The sequence below is a fragment of the Malania oleifera genome, chromosome 7, assembly GCF_029873635.1.
Source record: "Malania oleifera isolate guangnan ecotype guangnan chromosome 7, ASM2987363v1, whole genome shotgun sequence".
In the NCBI taxonomy this organism is placed as follows: domain Eukaryota; kingdom Viridiplantae; phylum Streptophyta; class Magnoliopsida; order Santalales; family Ximeniaceae; genus Malania; species Malania oleifera.
Genome location: NC_080423.1, coordinates 66,433,479 through 66,440,873, shown reverse-complemented (window position 1 = coordinate 66,440,873; position 7,395 = coordinate 66,433,479). Strand labels below are relative to the sequence as shown.

Below are 7,395 nucleotides of genomic sequence, written 5' to 3'. Positions count from 1 at the left end.
ACCAAGAAAATAGTAAAAATGTAGAAAATTATGAAATCTATGATCTTAAGAAAGAAATTGAGGATTAAGCCAAAATCATTTACAATTTCACAAAAGGAAAAGAAAATTTTGACAAAATGATTGGATCACAAAGAATGTCTCTAAATAAAGAAGGCATAGGATTTAATGGGGTTGAGAATACAAAGAAAAAGAATCTCTATATGGGATACTTTACAAAAGCCTTTAAAAATTATGCTAGTACTTCTTCAAATGCTTACACTCACACCAGATGCTACCTATGTAAAAAGAAGGGACATATAAAGTTTGAATGTCCATTAAAAATAAAATGTGTAAAATTAAAACCAGTTTGGAGAATTAAAGAAACGTCACTTTCCAAACAATTCGGACTCAAGAAAGTATGGGCACCAAGATGAAATACTATGACAAAGTGCTTCAATTTCAATTGATATCAAATCTATGGAAAATCATACAAGGATATTGAACAAAATTGAAATAGAGAATGAGGATAAAATTTTTCAAGCTTAGTTATGCTGATATGCTATATGCCACATGTGTATATCTTGAAATCTCCAAACACATGAAAATGATTGATGATTTGTGATTTATTATATATTGAAAACCTGAGCATAAAGCTATTAAGCATGATTTTAAAACATGAATTTGGATATGACCTGATTAATTCTTGAACATATATGCTTATGATGGATCATATGGATAAATGGATAAATTTGCATCTAAATAATTTAGTATTCATGAGTTGTGCATAATGTGACATTAGCATTAGTATCTATAAAGTATATTGGTATCCATGAATATATAAATTGGTATTTGAGCATGACAAGTATAATTATATCCATGAGCATATTATGACATTAAATTAGTATTTGATATTGGTATCCATGAGCATATAAATGATATGAATTAATGTTTGAAACATGGATGGTAAATTTAGAAAGCATAATTGGTATCAAAACTGAATGTATTAAATTCAAGGGGAGTATTATGACTCATTACTTGTTTTATGATTTTTCCATATTTTTTCAATTGATATCATGAATTAAAGAAATGTTCAATTAGTAATATTCTTTAATGTTTTAATTGGTATCACAAATAAAATTAATTGGTGTCATGAATTAATGAAATTTTAAAAGAAGGATAATGTTGTTAGTAAAGATGTTACAACACATATATGAATTACAAATATACATGACTATTTGTTTATTGAAGAACACTACACACGTCATATTGAAAAATAATGAATTGAGTGTGTACGTATACTTCATATGCGTGTTTGATATTCATATGCTCAAAATATAATTTTATTTGAACTTACTTAATTTTGATATCTTACTTTTTTTTTTTATTGATGTCAAAAGGGGGAAAAATTTTGAGCAAAAATTGAGCATGGTATAAGAAAATTTGAACATGAGATATGTATAAAAAGGAGGAAAGTATTTGAACTTGAATAATTATGATGAGCATGATGTTTATGAAATAATGATTATGAATGAGCATGCATGATGACATTTTGAAATGAATGCTATAATGAAATTATGAAGTATATGAAAATGTACTAAAACGAAAACTAACTTTTTATGCTTATTGTAAGGGGGAGCCTTTTAAGGTTCACCTATTTTTGCTCCATATTTGTCATCATCAAAAAGGGGGAGATTGTTGGCCTAACCAAGGCTTATGACTCTTAATTTTGATGATAACAAAGTAAGGCTAGTTGATATTCTTTAAAGTTGGGATATTTCAGTTATTGAATCTAAAGCATACTTCAAGTGATCAATTTTAAAAGCTCATATCATATTCAAAATTGAAACCTCAAGAAAAAATGAAGCTCTGAACTTGAAAGAACTCAAAGCAGCAAATTCATGAAGATTCTTAAAGAGGTCAAGAGTTGAAGAGAGTCAATAGGACATGTTTGTAAGTACTTCAAGTATATTCAAAGTATGCAATTTCATTTTGAAGCTCATTAGGAATGAAGGGACCTAGAGACTCTAATTTTTAAAATTTTGGAACATATTTTTCAAAGAAAAAAAATTAACATTTCAAGAATAGATAAGAAAAGAGAGAAAAAAAAAAAAAAAAAAAAATTGTTTTAAAAGCCAAAATTTTACTTGACAGACGCCTGACTGAACATGGTCAGTAGGCTGCCACTTTAAAAGCTTTTAAAATATATAGACAGAAGGTCGTCAGGCCACAATCTGGACCTTGATAGGCGTCTGATGAAACAAAATGAGAAGACTGACTAGGTTTCATCAAGCTCTTGTCACCCTTCTGCTCATTTTTTTAAAATAAAGAACTTCAATGACATGCGCCTGACCCTAAGGTGACAAGCCGACTGCCACCCTACTTCCTGTGTATTTTAGCTATGTAATTCATTGATAGGCGACTAACGAGAACCCCTTAGGCTACTGTCACATGATAGATTTTAAATTTTATAACGGACATATTTTTTAAAAAATAGATTGCTTGGAGCTCAAACTTGTTCAAAACTTGGACACTACTCCAAGTAAATTTGGGGATCAAGTTAAATGCTTTTCTAACCCTATAAATACACCCAAGATCAATTAAATCAAATACCTAAAATCAATTACAAGATTCATACTCTCTTAATTGCTCCCAAACTCTCAAAGGCTCTCTCACTCTCATTTTGTAAGAAATTTGTTGAGGCTTTGCTGACTCTCAATCTCGAATCTTGTGCTATAATTCTAAATTCTTTCATCCATTCAAAGAACCATTCGGTGATATACTCTTGGAGCTTCAATTTGATTTTCATATTTGAATTACTTTGAAGTATATAAATTTAATTTGTACTAATCAGCTCTTTTGAGAGCATCTCTTGTACAGATTCTTTTGAATTTTTTCCTATAGTGATTTTGATGATTCCAAGGTGTTTGGATCGTTGGCTAAGCATTGGGTATCACTTAGAGAGGTGTAACTCTAGCCTAATTAAAGGAGTGATCGAGTGAGGGGTATCACTTGGAGAGGCGGGCTCTAGCCTACTGAAGGAGTGTGTAACAATGTTTTTAAACCTGGAAAGGTAACTGATATAGTAGAATTCTTTGGTGGTTTTCCAAAGGTGAGGATGTAGGCTGGGGATAAGCCGAACCTCGTAAAAACCTGGTGTCTCTCTCTTTTCCTTACTCTCTTTATTTTTAGCATACATATAAACTGCGCAGATGTTTTAAATTCCTAATTATAAATACTACAGAGTTTGGAAATTAAATATATTGAAGTTTAAATTATTTTTGGGATTGCAAAAACCGAAAGGGACTACATTGGTTTATCCATACTTTTTGGAAACCGTAAGGAAGTATGTTAATTGGTTAAACACCCAAAGACTCTTTAACTAAGAGTGTATTTAAAGTCTAAAGCTTTTGGAAAGGGTATTGGATTTTATATTGCACTTCATTTTGAGAAAGCAAAATCATATATACAGGGCTGCAAATAAACAAAAGTTCAATCTCATATTATGGTTGATTGGTTTGGTTGATTGGTTGTTTACTTGATTGATTAAATAATTGTGTGGCTTTGAATTGTATTAAGGCTTAAGTTTTTGTTGTGTATTGAATAAATTAACAAGAAGTCAAAAATTCATTAAAAGAAGTAAAATAGGTTAAGGAATCTTAAAAGGAATTAAAAGAATATTTTTAAATGCAATTCACCCCTCCCCCCCCCCCCTTGGGACTACACCTTAGTTTTCAAGTTGCTCTCAGGTTGAATTATCTTCCCCAAAGGATTCCTCCATAGAATTGAAGGGGCCACGCCCTCAATGCATTCATCGATCATATCGATGTCCATATCGTTTATGTCTTCAGGTGGATGCTAAGATGCATGGAATACATTCAATTGAAGCTACATGTTACCAAAGGACACGTCCATGATCAATATCCTGCATTGAATACAAACATTTGCTGCTAACAGAATAGGGATCTGGTCTTTGGTTGGATCATAGGGTTCCATATCCAAGATTATGAAGTCAACAGAATAGTAAAATTAGTCAACCTTAACTAATACATCCTTTATTACACCCCCAGGGTTTTTTCACTGGCTGATTAGAAAAATTTAATGTTACCGAGGTGGGCTTCAGCTCTCCTAAATTAAATTGCTTGAAAATCAAGTATGGTAGGAGATTCACGCTAGCTTCTAAGTGTTTCATGTTGTGGCAAGGTAGATGCTTTAGTGTTTGCCTCTGACTCATGAGAAAGAGAGGTGCTTACTTTTGTAGGTTCAGCCCTCTTCTTTTCTTTGCCCTTCTCTTGAATTATCGTCTCCCTGACCCTATTATTGATCTCCCTACCACTCCTAAGTGTGGTTATTAACTGAGCATGTACTTTATACGATGAAGGGTCTATTGTGGTCTCACATTATATTCCGCATTGACTTTGAGGTGTTGTTTGCGGCAAGTTTGACAACTTACCTTTGTTTCTCCCACCAATTGACCTAGTGAGTTGCTCCATAGTGGCCTCCAACTTAGCTATGGATTGTGAGTGAGAATGGAATAATTGGCACTTCTCATGGCGACCTACTTCAATGCTTTGTAAGGTTTTCAACACCATTTCTTCAAAGGAATCATGGTTAGTTTATTGAAAAGGTGGTTGTTGAAACAATGATTGCTTTTACATTGCAACAGGGGGATCTTGGAAATTTGGATATGGTTGAGGGAGTGAAGCACTAGAGTTTTGTTGAGGTCTTTTGACTTAAAAGCCTGGAGCTTTTGGCCTCAATGGGAAGCTAGGGTATTCGTTCCATCTGAAACCATAAGTATTTGAGTTGTAGTTGTTTGTCTTTCGATTTTACCAATGGTGGGTCACCTTTATGTCAATGCACAAGCTTAAGTTGGGGAGGAGTGTGTGGGCAATTATAGCATGTATGTGTAGGGTCAAAATAGTTTGCACAAACTGCTACACACACCATCGATTGCAATTGTTGTCGTAGAGACAAACACTGATCAAGTTTTCGAGATATTGTGTGTAAAGTGGGGCTTAAGTCATGGCTAGTTCTTAACTTGTAGACTCCCTTAGGTTTAGAAGTTGATGGATTAGGTAGTTTATAGGTGGCAGCCATGTGCTGTTGAGAATTTTTATCTAGATCTTCATAGAAAACCTAGGCCTTATTCTCGCGCTTAGTGAGGAAAGTACCTCCGCACGACGAATCAACCATAGACCTATCTCTCTCGGCTAACCCTTTGTAAAAAATTTGTACTACTTGCCACTTGGGGACCTGGTGATGTGGGCATTTACGGAGTAGGTCCCTCAAGCACTCCCAAGTCTCGAAAAAGAGTTCCCCATCCATCTATGAGAAACTTGTGATGGCTCTCCGAAGCTGGTTAGTCTTCCTAATTGGGAAGTACATTTTAAGAAATTCATATTGCATGGTGGCCCAATTGGCCACCGAGTTCGATTCCAAGGATGTCAGCCAATATTTGGCCATATCCTTCAGAGAGAACAAGAAAAGCCTAAGACAAAGAGCATCATCACTAAAATTAGGTATCCGGATGGTGGAACAAATTTCCAAGAACTCATCTAGATGCTGATAAGGATTTTCAGTAGAGTTCCTATGAAAGTTGGGTAGCATCGAGATGATCGAAGTTTTTATCTCAAATTGTGCCACCTAAACATCCGGGAATCAGATGCAGGACTATGAGGTGTATGCATTAGGTACAAAATAGTCCCTAAGGGGCCAAAGATGTTGCTCTCCTACCATAGGTAGGTGGGGGGCATGGGGTTCTGTGATTTGTTCAGTGGGAACCAGGGGGTTATCTTCGACCATTGCTTTCAGTTCAGACAACTCAACCTTCTCTGGATTAGAGATAGGTTTCTTAAAGGACCTACGGGATTTTTCAATCTCAAGATCTATAGGAATTATCTCGGGTTCCAAAGAACACAGACCAAACATACACACGTGTAAGCACACAGATTCAGACTTCAAAAATAGAAAACAAGATAAAGAAAATAGAAATTAACAAAGAAAGTGAAAACAAAAGGAGAGCAAATCAAAAGAACAACGCAATAATACTCTAAAGCAGAAGTTGGCTTATAACTGTAGCCAAGTCCCCGACAATGGTGCCAAAACATGGTAGGCTCACCGAGCCTTCGATCCTTGACTACCAAAAATAATATTTATAAAACCTAACTATCCCAAGTTTAGTAGAAAGTGGATAAGTTGGGTATCGATCCACAGAGACTTGAATAATGTTATCAAACCACTTCCAAGTTAGTTTATTATGGTCTTGTTATGAAAAAGAAGTAAAATATGATATTTTTGGTTTTTTTTTTTTTCTATCCAACTGCTGAAGAGCATTTAAATGAAAGCAAGTAAATCTACACTACAAGAAAGCAAGTAAATTTCTAAGTTACCCTACTCCTACAAAGTGATACTGTTGTCTGAATCAGACGCTGGAGGCCATGTTTCAAATTATGCTCAGCCAGACTTCCATAGAAGTACTAACCCAAGTGAGCCAAAGTGGGAGAGGGATGATTGAGGGCACATGGTAGCAGGGGTGCACCAACCATCCGGAGTATGGTCAAGAATCGGAGTATACCCTGTCTCAACGATAATGAACACCTCTGCGGTTCCGTAGCCAACTATTTCCTTCTGACTTATACTTAGCAGTGCTTATCCTTATCTCTAATATTTCATCAAACACATAGCAAGTAAATGGAAAACAGTAAATTGAAAGCAATAAATGAAATCATGAGTAAATATATCATCCCTTTTATCATTCAAAACGTCTGTCACTAATGCCAGAAGTACAATAGGAGATCCTAATATACATGGCTATTGTATGAACACCGTCACTTGTCACAGGCCTTCGAACACTCCATACAAGAACCAAAACTACTCTACTCCTACTCTAACTTGGCTCTCAATGACTTCCTAGGTCTATCACTAACCTAAGAGAGACCGAAGAGGAACCCAGAGCTTGTGTTTGTAGCAAATACTTATAGGCTCTAGGGTTTACAAGGGTTGGTTTACAAGTTAGGAAATTTTGTAGCAAATCTCACCGCAGAAGATCATCGATGTCGACCAAGTCAATCCTCTATCATTCTTCTATGTCCCCTAGTAGATACTCATGGGAAGTTAGGGATTCGAATCTTCAATGTCTTTGACTTCATTGTGCCTTAGGATCTTGATGGTTGAGCTGATGGTCAACATTTGCAGTATCTCAATCTTTAGATAATCTCAGTATCTTGACATGGTTGTCGTTGAAGGTCTCTTACTCGCACACTTCGTCAAGACTCTCGGTACTTCTGAATTTCAGTTCTGTCTCAGTATCTAGACGTGGTTGCCCCAATGGGTCACTTGGTCGAGCACTTGGTCTAACCTTGCAACACTCTAATCTCTGTCCTAACCTTGGAGTTTGCAATGAAAGAGTAGGTCGCC

At 35.4% G+C, this 7,395-nt stretch overlaps 1 non-coding gene across 1 annotated transcript; it reads left to right on the top strand.

Annotated features, from left to right (window-relative positions):
• The first annotated feature begins 5,230 nt into the window (after nucleotides 1–5,230).
• Nucleotides 5,231–5,336, top strand: LOC131161080 (small nucleolar RNA R71). The gene has a single exon (XR_009138241.1). It is a non-coding gene; the product is annotated as a small nucleolar RNA R71 (small nucleolar RNA).
• Nucleotides 5,337–7,395: the final 2,059 nt, after the last annotated feature.